This window comes from Hyaena hyaena, unplaced genomic scaffold (genome assembly GCF_003009895.1).
Source record: "Hyaena hyaena isolate Hyena2069 unplaced genomic scaffold, ASM300989v1 scaffold_260, whole genome shotgun sequence".
Classification (NCBI taxonomy): Eukaryota; Metazoa; Chordata; class Mammalia; order Carnivora; family Hyaenidae; genus Hyaena; species Hyaena hyaena.
In genome coordinates, this window is record NW_024080892.1 from 1,922,597 (window position 1) to 1,939,653 (window position 17,057).

Below are 17,057 nucleotides of genomic sequence, written 5' to 3' on the forward strand. Positions count from 1 at the left end.
TCCATTGTATGTATATACAGCATTTTGTTTATCCATTCATCCACCTATGGACATGGGTTGTTTCTATCTTTTGGCTACTGCAATTAATGCTACTATGAACATAGGTGTACAAATATGTCTTCAGGTCCCTGCTTTCATTCCATTGGGTATATATTCAGAAGAGGAACTGCTGGATCATATGGTAATACTATTTTTAATTTTTTGAGAAACCACTCTCTGTCTTCCACAGCAACTGCAACAATTTACTTTCCCACCAATAGTACACAAAGGTTCCAATTTTTCCACACCCTTGCCAACACTCGCTATTTTCTGTTTTGTTTTGGTTTTTTGATAGTAGCCATCCTGATGGGTCTGAGATGATTTTGATTTGCACTTCCCTAATGATTAGTATTGTTTATGGTTTTAATCAAAAGAACACATGAGCAGAGTGCCTGGGTGGCTCAGTCAGGTAAGCATCCGACTTTGGCTCAGGTCATTATCTCTTGGTTTATATAGGTTCAAGCCCCGTGTTGGGTTCTGTGCTAACAGCTCAGAGCCTTGAGCCTGCTTCAAATTCTGTATCTCCCTCTCTCTCTGCCTCTCCCCCACTTGTGCTCTGTCTCTCTCTCTCAAAAATAAAAACATTTTAAAAATTAAAAAAAAAAATAAAAGAACATATGAGCCAACACAAAGAGCTCCCTCCAAGTGGCCAAAGATACAATACTTAGAGCATCAAAAAATATCTAAATACAAGTGAGTAAAATGCATCAAACATATAACCCCCAAGTGCAAAATGATACCTTAAAAAAGAGATCTTCCTAGTGGCTAGTGGCTCAGACAACTCTTGATTTTGGCTCAGGTCATGATATTGCAGTTCGGTTCCTGAGATCGAACCCCACATCGGGCTCTGTGCTGACAGCATGGAGCCTGCTTGGGATTCTCTCTCCCTCTCTCTCTGCTCCTACCTCGCTTGTGCACACACTCGCATACATACTCTCTCACTCTCAAATAACTTAAACTCTTCATTAAACACTACTGGAAATAACTAGGGCACACATTACTTATTCTGAAGACTGGCAGTTAAAAGGCAAAAATTTCCTGCCTTTTATGTACAAAATGTATTTCAGGATAATCAAATAGCTTTAGTTGACGAAAGAAAGTTATTTACTAAAGAATTCTAGCTAATAAATGTGGAGGGAATGACAGAATGAGAAAATCATTTTGCAAACCCTAGTGAAGCAAATGTTTCACACAATATTCATAAATGTATGAAGCCATTAGCTAAAATGGTGATAGGAGACTATACAGTGGAGATCAGGCTGTAACAACTTGAACCCCCTGGTCAATCACTGCATCACTGAAACGAAGACAAGCAAACACTGTGTGCTTCCTGATATGATCTAATATGAAGCATATAGCACAACCTATGAAATGTTCATGCCCAAAAATGTTGGACCTAAATCTGATTAAAAGCCCCTACAGCTGCACTAATATGATAGCCACTAGCCACATGTAGCTACTTAAATTTAAAAAGTAAAATTAAAAATTCAGTTTCTCAATCACAAGTTACTCAAAAGCGCCATGTAGCCATTAGACAGAACAGATATAGAACAACAGTGCAGATACACATTTCCATCACTGAACAAGTTTTATTGGATAATGCTGCTCTGGAGCTAAGTTCTATTTACAAGAAATATGGAAGAATGAAAGGAGTAAAGGAATAAATTAAGTGACTCTAGAAAGAAGCAAGCAAACAAATCTAGAATGCAGGGCATTCTACAGACAGTTAAGTGGATGTCAGAGGGGAAAAGAAGGGAGGAGGACACTACCGCAGTTTTTAAGACTTAAGATATGAAATATTCAGAAAAGGAAAATTTATACAAAAGGCAGATCAGTGGTTTCCAGGAGCTGGAGGCAGGAGCAAGGTTTGACTGTAAATGGGTTTGAAGATATTTGTGGGGAGTGTGAAAATGCTTTAAAACTGGATTATGATGAATGAATGAATGAATGAATGAATGAATACATAAATAAATAAACAAACAAACAAATAAATAAAACTGGATTATGACCGGGCGCCTGGGCAGCTCAGTCAGTTGAGCATCCAACTTTAGCTCAGGTCATGATCTCACAGTTCATGAGTTTGAGCCCCACATGAGGCTCATGCTGTCAGCACAAAGCTCATTCAGATCCTCTGTCCCCTTCTCTCTCTGCCCCTCCCTCCCTCTCAAAAATAAAAAACATTAAAAAAATAAAAAACAGGGCACCTGAGTGGCTCCGTTGGTTAAGTGTCCCACTTTGGCTTAGGTCATGATCTCACAATTTGGGAGTTCAAACCCATGTACCTCGGGTTCTGTGCTTACAGCTCAGAGTCTGGAGCCTGCTTCAGATTCTGTGTTTCCCTCTCTCTCTGCCCCTCCCCCTCTCATGCTCTATCTCTGTCTCTCAAAAATAAATAACTGTTAAAAAAGTAAACAAAAAACAAACAAAACTGACTATGATGAAAAAAACTGGACTATGATCAACTCTTTAAGTTTACTAAATATTACTGAATTGTTCTTTAAAAACTGTAAGAGACAAATCTAATGTACAGAACTTGCTTGGACATGATTCTAAGTAACTCTAAAAAGGCATTTTCTTTTTTTTTTTCCTAAGGTTTTATTTATTTCTGAGAGAGAGAGAGACAGCATGAGCAGGGGAGGGTCAGAGAGAGAGGGAGACACAGAATACGAAGCAGGCTCCAGGCTCTGAGCTACCTGTCAGCACAGAGCCTGATGCGGGGCCTGAACCCACGAACTGTGAGATCATGACCTGAGCCGAAGTCGGTCGCTTAACCGACTGAGCCACCCAGGCGCCCCTAAAAAGGCATTTTCAAACAAAGAAATCTGATTAAGAACTAGATGACACCAAAAAAATTAGTTGGTGGAGGATATGAATATTTATTCATATTTTTAAAAACATGTATTGAAATGTGTACAATGTCTGGAATCCACTTTAATAGACTTAAACAGAGAAAAAAGATGAAAAAAAGAATGAATAAAGCAAATGAAATTGAAATCTTAAAAATTATTAGATATGACTACTTTATACATGAGTTCATTGTAGTATATTTTCTACATATGTATATGTTTGGAATTTTTTATAATTTAAAAAAATTAATGGCTACAATAATACCCTCTTATAATCAATGCTACAAACCAAATCTATGATGAAGTTTGTAACTTTCCAATATTACCAGCAACAAAGATACAAGTAAGTATTTTTAAGTAAATTTCAATTTTTAGAATTATTTTAAGTCCCCACAGAAATACTCATTGGTTACCTTTAAGTCACCATTTTAAACTTCAAAAAATTGTATAAGCCCACTCTGTCAGGGGGCTTTAGACAGGAAGGAGCAGCAGGAGGAAGTAAATACACACATATTTTTCCCCTACTAGCTGAGTTGAACCTCTCTCATGATATACTTGATCCTAGGACATTAAATAAATAAAACAGCATTCTCAGTAACTAGCCTGTGATAAATATGCTTGGCACCAGTGCAATGTATTCAAGCCTTTTCAACAGCTTTTCCTTTGTGCACATCTGCAGGCTTTCTAAGCACATCTGCATACAGAATCCACAACCATGATCTGCATTATAATTAATGTAACAGCACATCTGACCAGGTCCACAGGGTTTTGATGTATAACCATTTTTGAAATCTGCAGGGAACCGAGGATGCCCTGGGGAGAAAGTAAGGCTAATTTCAGTTCAGGAACCGGACGAGCTCTAAGTGGTAAGACAGGTGTTTTCCTGAAACAGCTATGACATAACTGTGTGTATGTGTGTGTGCACAGACACGCATCTATCTCAAATCACAACTGCTCTCTTCCTTTACTCCTCACTACATCTCATATACCCACTCTAAATGGTCAAGGTATAGCCCCAAATGCACATACAGATCAAATCTAAAACCTTATATAAAAAGCATTCTTTGGTTACCACTGACAGAGAAAATCACTGAAACGTGGATTCAATTAGGGATATATAGCAAGTACAGTAATAGTAGACCTGAACTACACATCTTCCCCATTCTATACCTTTGGTAATTAAAATCACCTTCCTCATTTCCCCTTAACCTCATTTTTAAAAAGTTTACTTTGAAATCTAGACTGAAATCCCATGGCTAGGTAAGTTCTTACTTACATACATTTCTTCAAAGGCCTTTGGGGGTACTCACTGTCAGCTTATATTGTTCAATTCACTCTGTGCTGTAGCACAGAAGTCCCATGGAATTCAGCAAGGAACAGAGCAATCTGATTCTCTCCCAGCCTAGCCTAGAATGTTACAAGTTAACACTGTCCAGTAAAACTTTATGTGATGACACTCAGCACAATAGCCACTAATCACATATGGTTTTTGAGCACTTAAAAAGTGGCTACTGTGGGGTTGCCTGGGTGGCTCAGTCGGTTAAGCATCCGACTTCGGCTCAGGTGATGATCTCATCGTTCATGGGTTCGAGCCGCTATCGGGCTCTGTGCTAACAGCTTGGAGCCTGGAGCCTGCTTTTGATTCTGTGTCTCCCTCTCTCTCTACCCCTCCCCGACTTGTGCTCTGTCTCTCGCTGTCTCAAAAATAAATAAACATTTAAAAAATGTGGCTACTGTGACCGAGGAACAAAACTTTTAATTTTATTTAACTTAAATATAGGTACATGTGGCTAGTGGTTACCATATTGGAGGATATAGCTATAAGTAACTTTCTTTTGTTGTGTTTTCACAGAGGTCTCATTTTCTGTCTCTATGTCTGTCTCTTTCTCTCATCTACAAACACACACACTATACATCAAATCTTAGTACTTAACTGAGTGATAATCAGATTCAAATGTATTTTGAATGAATAAATATGTGTTTATATTTCACAGTATTTACAACAAACAGGTAACACTAGTATCTGAAAAGGCTCTAAGCTAATCCTACAGACATTAAAACTATATATATGATATGCCAATATGGATAATACAAAGAAACAGAATACAAAACTTCATCCATTTTTTGGTCACAAAAATATTAAATAGGCACATGTTTGAGGATTAGAAGGGATCATAAATCAAAGAAAAATAATCACATAGAGGAAAGAATTATAAGTTAATTTCATTCATATACAGAAAGCTTTAGAAAAATAAATTAAGGTTGAAAAGCAATGAAATATAAAGGTCTGAGCATAGAAATAATCTCAGAAAAGTTGAATTTGGGGAACAGATGACTATCCTACATTAGCAGCAACCTAGAGGGCTAAAGATAAGAAGACTGAAAAGAACTCAACTTGTGTGCTGTCAGGGGAAGATCAAACTAAAATTGAGAAATTTGGGATGTCTGGGTGGCTCAGTCACCTAAGCGTCCAACTTTAGCCCAGCTCTTGATCTCATGGTTCATGGGTTTGAGACCTATATCGGGCTCTCTGCTCTCAGCACAGAACCCAGATCCTGTCTCCCCCTCTCTCTCTGCCCCTCCCCCACTTGCTCATGCTCCCTCTCTCTTTCAAAAATAAATAAACATTAATAAATAAGCAAATAAATAAAGTTGAGAAATCTATGACTAAGAGGGAAAGAAAGTCTGTAAATGAAAGCTAATGGGTGTCGATGTTACTAGTCAGTAAAAGACTTAAGACTTAAGGCCGTTTCAAGGCTGTTAGCGGAGAGGTGAGAAAGGCTCAACATTACTCTTAAAGACAGACAACAAACTGAGGGAAGTGGGTGGGGGATGGGCTAGATGGGTGATGGGTACTAAGGAAGACACTGTTATGATAAGCACTGGGTGCTGTACATAGGTGATAAATCACTAAATTCTACTCCTAAAACCAATACTGTACTGTATGTTAACTAACTAGATTTTAAATAAAAATTTGAAAGAAAAAAATTAAGTTATATTAAAAGTAAAAAAAAAAAAAAGACAAAGAAAGGCTCAACATTGCTTTCTAGCAATGAGACCCAATCCTAAGATTAGCATCAATTATGTTTAATTCACCTGGACAGCTTCAGTGACTGGAACAGTGGTTCTCAAACTTCAAAATGAGATTCTTAAACCCCATCCCTAGAGACTGAGAAGTATTGATTTAAAAAAATAACCTGCTTAATCTGTGCGGGTTTGGAAAAATAAAGACACCTCCCCCATGCACTTTAAAGATAAAATCTGTCTTCTATTTAATAAAGATGACTAAACATGTTTTTTGATAACTTGGAAGACCCTAGCATCTCTGATCATAGCCCTTTATCTTTTCATAGATTTTTAGGAAAGAAAGAAAAGTAAGAAAGCAGTCTTTATACATGGGAAGATCTGTCAAGTAATAATAAAGGATGTGGACTTGTTTTGTAGAACATCAAGGCTAAGACAGAAGAGGGATGGCTTCAGTGTAATACAAGAATGTATTAGAAGAGGGGCGCCTAAGTGGCTCAGTTGCTTAAGCTTCTGACTCTTGGTTTCAGCTCAAGGCATGATCACACAATTTGTGGGTCCAAGCCCCACACTGGGCTCTGCACTGAGAATTCAGCCTGTTTGGGATTCTCTCTCCCTCTATTTCAAAATAAATAAATAAAATTTAAAATTTAAGAAAAAAAGAAAGTATTTGAAGAAACGAGATTCCTTATCAGGTGGTGAGTTTCCTGTATCTTGAAGATGTCTAAGCTGATGCTAAATGACCATAAGGGCTATAAGCTGTGTGAATGATTTGACCAGCAATAATAAAATTAGATGACCAGTGACTTTCCTCCCTACCTTGATACACCCTACCTAACATCTGGTGGAATTTACTACTGTTACCAAAGAAAACTCAAGTATCATCTGAAAGTATTTGACGTGACATACAATTGCTTCAGTGCTTCATGATAATTAGATAAGCAGCTCACATCAATAGAATTTTTACTTTTGCATTGCAAATTACCTGACTTCTCTTTCACTTTTCCAATACCTAAAGTCAAATGTTGTATTTTCACCTTATGACCACCTCAGTATCATTTATTCAACATACATTTCTTACCATCTAATTGGTGTCAGATGCCATGCATTCTGGCCAGGAAATAGTTAAACTCGTCGTCAATGCACACATAAGTTAAGAGACAGAGTCCCAGATGTGATTCTCCAGAAACTTAGATTTCATTGTCTCAACCTATCCCTATTCTCCAGGTCATACTTTCCTGAATTATACTCAGTGAAGCCTCCACTTTCCCTCTCTCCCTCACCTGAGTTACCTGAGAGATGCATCGGCAACATGTCCAGCTGTTGCTTCTCCAAAGCCCTGACCCCAGCTCCAGGCGTCCCGGAGGAAGCAGACATTTGGGGCCAGGATGATGAGGACTGCCTGTCCAGAGGAAACAACAGGATTACAATAGGGAAGGCAGAAGGAAACTTCAAAGCAGGATATTACATAGTAAAAATGGACTCTGCAGATTTCAAAGCAGAGGAATAAAAAAGATACGTAAGAAAGAGATAAGTTTGGTAGGGGAGCAATGGCTGGAGAGGACTACTTTAAAGCCATAAATGGCCCAAGTGACTTCAGAGCCCAGGGTGTCACCTAGGAGAAGTCAACAATACAGAAGATGCCACTGTGTCCTCAGAAGTTTTTAGGCAATCATTCTCTAAGGAAATCTGTAAAATCTTGGTTACTCTAGAAAAGCTAATGTTTGAAGACAGGAACTGTGGAAAGGAGGAAACTACAACTGATACTTTTGTTGTTTTTTTTTTCTTATTGTGAAATATGTCCAGTGAACAAAAGAATATATGTACCACTTGAATAATAAAATGCACCCATGTTCCACCTTCCACATGAAGAATATTTTTCTTTACTCCTTTTTCTCCAAATTCTGGAGCATCCCTAAACAACTAGATTTTGTCTGGTGGGCCAGTGTCAGGTATGGTATCATTTCCTTAAGCTGAAGAAAGCCCCTGTTCAATCACTCTGTTTCCAACATCATTCTTACTTGCCTCCTGATGTTTAATTGTTAGTTGATTAAGATAAAGACATTCTTGCTACACTAAAATTAGAGAGTTTAAAATGGATGAATTAGCATATTGCTTTAAATCTATACAGCCAAAATGTAAATAATACCAGCTAATTTCCCATTTTGAATAGGGAAAAGGATTTGAATGGGAAACTCCAGACTCTAAAAGTGTCAGTGGAGAGAGGAAAGCTGAAGGCTCCTAAAATACTTCACATGTTTCACTAGTTTCCCCTGGACTTGAACTATCTGCCTTCATCCATACATAAAAAGAGGTATGAACAGACACTTCCTGATCTATGTCCATGCACTCACCTGAACAGCCACTGGACTGTCCGTTCTTTTCATTCTCTCATGTGGTCATAAACACCTGGCATTGCCTTGGCAACTGAATAAATATGCTGACACTGCCACACACTAGCTTCTAAGTAGTTGCCCAGTTGCCTTGCTAACTTTACACAAAAACTAGTACTATGAGTCCAGTCAATCCAACCAAAATTTACTGAGTGCCTCCTATAGGAGAATATGTCTGGGTTGTCTATTTTCCTTCTAATTTCTCCTTTTCAGTTAAATCCACGGATTAAGTGTACTTTACTCGATAATATAAAAACCCCATGGCACTAATGATTTAAGCATAGGGATGAGGATTTATTTTGCAAAGCCATTATTTTCTACAGAAAGTTAAATTCCTGCATATGGCAAACTTCCTTTCCTACTCTGTAAAATAATTCTAATGCAGTCCCAACTCCTTGCCTGCATCCTATTACAAGGAGGGTAGAAAGTGGCAGCAACTCTTCAGCAGAACACAGAGGTTACCTTTTCACCCCCTTCACACAAGCTAACTTGACTCAGAATCAGATTATCTCCTCCTGAATAAAAGAACAATACCTTCAAAAGAAAGATTAGACAAAGACCAGCCCAGGCCTCTGAATAACAGGTATTTTTAAACTGACTTCCCCACACTGGTCAGCCAAACAGTTATAGCATTATTAGATTTAGTCAGCATTGGGAAAGAACTTCAGGTAACCCATGAGGAAACAGAAGGTCATAGCTGCCAAGTGACTGGATTGAGATCATAGTTAGCTAACAGCTGATCAAGGATTACAGCTATGATTTCCAAACCCTGCTGTGTATCTTCATGATCCTCTACTACAGCAGAATAGGGGCAAGGACTGTTCTTCTAAAACTAAAAGGGAAAAAACCTAGCTCCTTGAGAAGCAGTGATCTCCTAATCCAGGGCATCCAAAGCAACCCCTACCAGAACCTCAAGGTCCTGCTTTGGAGTTAATTTGCATAAAGAGAGAATTCTCATCATAACTCTTCAAATCTGAAATGTCTCATGGCATACAACCAGTTCTCGGAGAAGCCACTAGGCTTAAAATGAAAATGAAGCTCTTAAGTCTTCCAACAGGGAAATCTAAGACAGCAGTTTTCCTGGCAAGCATGTGCTCCTCCCTCTATTGTGAGAAACAATTCACTCACAGGAGTCTCTAAGAGTGGCATATTAACTCTTTCAAGATACCAGGGCATCATTTACTAAATTACCTTTGTGAACACGCTACATGGTAGCCTAGTTCTTTGGAAAAGGTAATTAGCGTCCCATGGGTGACTGGTTTACTCCAAGTGAGCACTGAGCTCACCAAAGGATGAGAATGGTGTCTCTTTGTGAGAAATATTATTTGGCTTGTTGTCAGGAGTGATTTATTTTTCATCTTAATAATCACATAAGTCCTTTAATAGACGGTATTTTTAAATTGGTAACTACTCCCCTAGATATGATAATAAGCAAAAAGCAAGTGCAATAAGCTAGGAGCTTTAACACTGATATGTCTGACTTAATTCAACTTCGTAAACATTTATTGAGCACCTACTATGTGCCAGAGTCACTGCGCTATTGGGGAATTACATGGCTACAATTCATCCATTTGGGGAATATCCATGATACTATAACGACACTACAGGAGATTATAAATGGCTACTAGTGTGGGTATAGCAGATGGTCCACAATCTCTTGTTATCATTACAGCCCTAAATCTAATCAATGGCTCCAAATTTAAGAGAATAGAGAACTTGGTAATGATAGAGATAAATACACCACACCTACTTTATTGATCTGAAAATAAGGCCCACAAGGACAGGACAAATTCCAATAAAGTGGAGAAGAAAATCCTCAAGGGTGACATTGCTATCCCATGAGGCCCAGTTCCTTCAAGAAGCCTTGCCCGGGAATTCTAGCCCCAGTGGTCTCCTGCTTCTTTGAATTCCCACTGCATTTATTATACAGATAAGAGTATTTAGCACTTGATCAAACCATTAAAAACAGCCTGTGTACAACATTTTTTGCACTATATGTTAACTAAAATTTAAACTAAAAAATAAAACAGAAAAGAAAGAAAAAGAAAGAAAAACATGGCCTGTGTAGTTTTCTTTTAAAAATATATTTATCTTATCTCACCATCTAGATGTAGGCTCTTCAAGAGCTTGGACATCATCTATTTCTCTGGCACCGCCATCTCTGCGGCCCTGCCAGTAAGCACCAAAAACTACTTGTTGACTTCTAAGTATGAAAAACATGTTAAATAAGGGATCTAAGAGTATTTATGATAGAGAAAATAAGACAGCAGAGTTATTTTCTACTCAAGGAATATCCACGTGCTCCCCTACATTGGCCAGCTCTCTTGCAATTAGAAGTCACACAACTAGTTCTTGCTTATTGGAATATTAGCAGCAGTTTCCAGGCCAAACCATTAGAGGCAATTCAAAGTCTTCTAGTTCTCGCTTTTCCTTCCCAAAAGACAATGGAAACCCTGTAATGAGGTGGTCAAACCACAAAATGAAAACAAGGTTTGCATCATTGAGCTTCTACATGAAGGGGAGCTGTCCTGGGGAATCACTTCACTTACAGTGGAATTTTTGTAAGCAAGAAATAAACCTGGGTTGTGTAAAGCCAGAAATAGGTTTATGTGGTACCATACCACGGCCTAGTCTTATACTGATAAATAAAAGACTAAAAATAAAAATCATTTCAGTACTAAGATATGTGATGGGAAGTTCTAACAAGACAAGACTATAGAAAGAAGAACAGGAAGCAGATGAGGCTCAATAAAATGAAGGACTTCCAGGTGCTTGGGCCAATACTAGAGACCTGTCTTGTGATGAGCCAGAATCTTCAAGTCCACTTGGTGCAAAATGAATAAGGGACAATGGTAGTCAGAGAATTTGAATGAGGTGATTTCAAATATCCCTTTAAGTGCTAAGATTTTATGACTCTATGATTGACAGTGAAGGACAGAAAAATGGAAACAGCTTATCCTGAGTTGTGAATATTTAATATTATATATTAAGCAAAATAAAAAGATCCCCCTATAAAATCTTGCAGGGAAAGACAAGAAACATACCTGTAGCACCAAGGGATTCAAGGATGCTCTCCCTTGTATACAGAGTCAAACCATCACCTCTCCCTTACAATGCGACCAACTCCCTTCAAAGTACTCTCAGGGCTAGCTCCCAAGTTTCTTGGTACATCAGCCCAGAGCTCATGTCACAAGAAGACAATTCCACTGATAAAGATTCCTCACACAATAAAGAACATTCTCGGTGGCATGGTAGAACTATCCTGAAATCATTTCTAGAAAGCACGTAAAGATCAAGAGGGAAGGCATTTTCTAGATTCTTAAAACCATGTTTTGTTTTGTTTTTTAGAGAGAGAGCGAGCTAGTATGAGCAGGGAAGAGAGAAAGAGGGACAGAGCGAGAGAGAAAGAGGGAGAGAGCGAGAGAGAAAGGGAGAGAGCTAGAGAGAGGGAGAGAGAGAAAATATCTCAAGTGGGCTCCATGATCAGCGTGGGGCTCGATCTCACAACCCTGGGATCATGACCCAAGCTGAAATCAAGAGTCAGATACTCAACCAACTGAGCCACCCAGGCACCTCAAAACCATGCTTAATTTTAATACAGCTATCACTTCCCACCAAAAATCATCTGTCCTGTGGTGTCTGGGTAGCCTAGTCATCCTACTCCTGATTTTGGCAAAGTCATGATCTCAGACTCCTGATATCAAGCCCTGCACTGAGCATGGAGCCTGCTGCCTAGTATTCTCTCTCTCCCTTTCTCTGTCCCTCCCCTGTGCTTGCTGTCTCAAAAAAAAAAAAAAAAAAAAAAAAAAAGGTCAAGGCACCTGTGTGGCTCAGTTGCTTAAGCATCCAACTTTGGCTCAGGTCATGATCTCTCAGTTCATGAGGTGGAGCCCTGCATTAGCCTCTGGTGCTGACAGCTCAGAGCCTGGAGCCTGCTTCGGATTCTGTCTCCCTCTCTCTTCCCCTCCCCCACTCATGCTCTTTCTCACCCTCAAAAATAAAATTAAAAACATTTAAAAAAATTTTTTTTAAATCTGTCCTGTTAAATAACAGGGGTGGATTATTAAACTTCTATGTAAAGGAAGTGATTTAGTTTCTTCCCTGAAGATATTTTAAGAATAAAAACAATATCAGGGCACCAGGGTGGCTCAGTCAGTTGGGCGGCTGACTTTGGCTCAGGTCATGATCTCACAGCTCTTGAGGTGGAGCCCCACATCAAGCTCTGTGCTGACAGCTTGGAGCCTGGAGCCTGCTTCAGATTCTGTATCTCACTCTCTCACTGCCTCTCTCTCTCTCAAAAATAAACAAACATTAAAAAAAATTTTTTTAAACAATATCTACTTGTAACATACACAACGGTATTGCCGAAAGATCTGAAGACCTGACTTAAAAATTATCTCTGCCACTTATTAGATATGTGGTCATGAGCAAGTTATTTAGCCTCTGAGTTTCAATTTCTTCGTCTGTAAAATAGGAATTATATCTACTTCATAAAGGTGGCATGATGATTAAAACAAGATAATGTGTCCTGTAAACTGAAAAACAGGGCTCAAATGTAAGGTACTAGAGTGAAAGTAATAAACACCATCTGAAAATATTATTTCTGAAATCACTGCTGTGTTGGAGTACCTTATAGGCAGACTAAGCATGTGATAATTAATAAAAACAAGGGCAGCAAAAAGAGAAACCAGTTCAGCCTCAGTGAACTCATTCATAATGCTGTAATTATAAAATCTAGAAAGAACTTATTTTAATGTCAGTATGCCTATGTTTTGTGTTTTCTAATTTTATTTTTTTAATTTCTTAAGAATCACATATCATCTTTCCGGTGTTAAAGGTTTCTAGAGCTTTTAATCTGACCTTGTTTTAGTTTATCTTTAAAAGATTCAATAATGACTGTGAGCAAAAGCATATAAAGCCCTGTGACATTTCAATGAAAGATATAAAGAACATACAGTATTTATGTCATGAGGGTTAATGATCTATTCTTGGTACTTGTGAATTGCTTCAACTAGGAACTAAAGGGATTGTGGCAGCATGAGCTACTGCAATAAGTCGCAAATCCAACTCAGCTTTTAAGATGGAAACTTGGATGGATGTGCTATTTGATCATGTGAATAGAAGATGCCACCTAACTGCACAAGCAACTAATTATGCCTGCTTACAGACTGATTATGACATGGTCAAAATTAAGAGAGGGACTCTTTGTAGCTCATGCCTAAAATTCCTTAAAAGCATTTTCGAGTAAGTCTTATAAATCCAGGCTTTTTTTTTTTTCTTTTTTTTTTTTTTTTGACAGAGCACAAGAAGAAAAGCAAAAGGCATTGTTCTGTTTCTCTAATGACCACATGCTAAACAGGCCATGGTTCCTGAACCAAAAGCTCTGCACTGATGAGAGAGCCAAGAGTCAGGCAGGGGGTGCCCCCCTTTGTTGCTGCTTTCATTTTTAAAATGAATCATAATTTCTGCATTGGATACAAGGATGGGTTTACAGCTATTAGCCATCATATTAATAATTTAGAAAATACATGCCAAATCACTTGTGTTCTTTCAATTCCCTATGAACACAGCTGCAACCCACATTAGAAGCGAGGGTGAATGGATATTTTTCAGATGAGATATTTGGGCTGAATTATTAGGGTAGCCTGTACTACAAAATTACTAATAAAAATTGCTTCTGGCTCAATTTAGCCTGAACTCAGTGAACCTAGTCAATGGTGACAAATCAAAAACTCTAAAATGCCCAACGAATGAATCTAACTAATCAAGGAACCCTGTAGGAAGTAGATGCCAGGATTAATGAGCCAGTCGTCTCACTATGCCATGCTGTTATTTCTTCACATAAATGCCCTTAGATGAGATTACCTTTATGTCATGAAAAGGAGAAAAGGAAGGTTAAGCTCTTTCAACTGACAAGTTAACTACTGCCATCACTAGAAGACACATCTTTGTGGACTAAGTTTTCTCTTTATCCTAAAAATTACGATGTAAAGTCCACAACACAAATTACAAACATTTTCATTTTCAGATGAAGCAGTCATTGAGCACTGAGGACATCAAAGATAAATTGCTTCAAAGTTAGAATTTCTTCCATATTCTCCATTTACATCTACCTTGACTTACCCAAATTGCTCTGCATACTATTTTGTATCCAATACCTAACATCCTCTTTAGTAGTTGAAGTCCTATATCCTATTTCTGCCACCATCAACAAAAGGTAAACGAATTGCAATACCAATACTGTGCCATCATGTTGTACCACATATATTTATTTAGTACCAATCTTGAGAAGATAATTACATAAGGAAGAACATGTGTATTCAAATAAATCAATCACCTAGTTATGTCATAATAAACTTTGACTCTTTCTAGCCAGTATGTGGTGATGGTATTCAATGCCCAATAGGCAACTCAGCAAAAAGTATAATTCATCAGAGGTAGGACGTCCAGCATGTTGTACTTAATCTACTTTGTGTTCTAATATTATTCATTATTGTCTTTTTTCCTTTATGGAATGTAATTATTTATTTTAACTTTAACAGGTTGGATACACAGTTGCTGCTGACAAAGTAAAAAATAAGAAGAAGCATTATTCTGTTCTCCCTCAAAATGCAGAAATCTTTCAGGCTTGTGACTGAGATTCTCATTCTCTGCTTTTTATGCTTAACTGTCAACTTTAACAACTTAGGCCAGGTTGCCTTGCCTTACTTAAGCTAATAGCATATATGACATTAAAATATTCGGGATTCTTAACACAAAAATCTATTGCTATAAAAACAAATATTCTAAAGTTGGGTCAAGTGAAAAACTCTGTACACTTTCATTATAATATTGATAAATAACCACTATATTATGAAATATAAGTATCTTTGAAAGCATCTATCACTTGAGTTGATTTGTAACTTCTCATCAGTGTTCTGAGTTGGCCCATTTTTTTTTCAGATGAAAGATTTCCCTTGCCTTTGAGAAATACAATTTTTAAAGATTCCATTTAGCATCCTTTATTGCATTCCTACATCATAAAGTTATGCTTTATAGCAGCATAAAAAAGCTGTAAAATTAGCATCCTTGTAAACAACCTTCCATGCTCACTGGTAAAGCAATCTGTAATTTGAACTGATCTCTTAGATGTGACTTGAAATTACAGTCGCCACGAATTCAAAAACTTTTTTTAAAAAGCACTATGTTAAGACAAGGAATATGATGAAATGTAAAAACAAGAAAAGGTATTTTTCATCTACAGATACTTCCAAAATGTGATTATTATGCTGCTAAATTCTAGAGTGCTAACATTCAGAAATGTTCCATTTGTATATGAAACCCCAAATGAGTATGTTTTTATCTTCTTTAATACTTTAACCTTATATTATAAATATGCTTTAGAAAATGGAGAATTAAAATATTCTGTGAACACACTCACCAATTTTACCTCTAATTAAAATTCCTAAGGTAACATGAAGATACAATTTTTCTTGATCATAGAAAATCATATATTTTTGTCCTTGCCTTCGAGGAGATTCCATTGTCCTCTTAGTTGTAACAATTAACAACAGTTCTTAAAATTCATATGTAGCCCAGTAGTACAAAACTATATTCTAGAACACGGGTTTTTATAGGGCTTACACACTATGGCAACCAAATGAGAAATCTTCCCATGAGGATGGGTGCACTCTCAATGCCTATAATGACCCTTAAATTTCAAACCACAAGATCGATTTTGATTAGTCTTCCAAAGAATGCTTGGGATATTGATTTGCCTCCAAGCTTAAAACACACCCACAACCTTCCCTCTCAGACTACCAGAGAAACAGCAACTTTCACTAATAGTTAGTTTGAGCACCTGGTTGTATTCGAGGTTGGCTCACACCAAGTAAGCATCCCGAAAGAATGAGAGAGCGGCCAGGTCAAGCAAAGCCTGAAAGGCACAACCCAAAGCCAGGTAGTCCTGGTCACTCTATTTCAGACCTTCCCTTTGCCTCCGCTCATGAGGTCTAGGGTTACCAGAAGCACAGCCCAGATCCTGAGGACACAAAAAACCCGGGTCGCCTCTTTCAGAAGGCCACAAAACCCAGGCCCTAGGAAAAGACCCCTGCCCCCCGCCCCACCTCCCACCCAGCCCGCCACGCCCTTTCACATTTCAATCCACTGCATACCCAGGGTCAGACTGGACTTTGGGTTAGTGACCCCTGAGGGCAGAGCTAACGGTCCCCAAGCTTCCTGTACTATGGTCCTTCTTCTGGCCTACAGCATTCCTATCTCAGGCACGCAGCCGGAAAATGGTCGCCTTACACAAGAGAAGCTTATCAACTCTCGGGTGCTGGGTGCCGCGGTTAGCAGCTGTGCCCCGAAGCCCACTTCCGGCTCTGGAAGCCGTGGCAGGCCCAAAGCCTCGCGAGGCCTGGAGCTCCCGCGAGGCCTGGAGCGCCCGTGAGGCCCGGCCTCCTGGCTTCAGGCTTGGGAATTGCGTGATTCAAGGCCCGGCCTCCTCCTCCACCGGATGCTGTGTGGGAGAGGGCTGCCTAGGCCGCGGTGCAACCCGGTAACTGAACCCCAGCCTACTGAATGGGGAAGGCCTGGCCTCTTCCATCTGACGCTGTGTGGGAGAGGGCTGCCTAGCCTGCGGTGCAAGCCAGACACTGAACGCCAGCCTACTGAATGGGGTTCCCGCCATTTGCGATCCGGGATCTTCGCCCGTTGAGAGCAAATTGAGAGCCTACAGGACAAGTTCTCTTCCCCTCCCCCATTCGACCCCCCT

The 17,057-nt window shown here is 38.9% G+C and overlaps 1 long non-coding RNA gene across 1 annotated transcript in view; it reads right to left on the bottom strand.

The window, feature by feature from the left end:
- Positions 1–16,655, bottom strand: part of LOC120240741 — a 34,418-nt gene extending 17,763 nt beyond the window's left edge. The window contains exons 1-2 of the long non-coding RNA XR_005530711.1: positions 16,592–16,655; positions 7,202–7,311 (exon numbers count right to left, since the gene is read on the bottom strand). This is a non-coding gene — a long non-coding RNA (uncharacterized LOC120240741). The remainder of the gene's footprint in view (positions 1–7,201; positions 7,312–16,591) is intronic.
- Between the last annotated feature and the right edge of the window lie 402 nt (positions 16,656–17,057).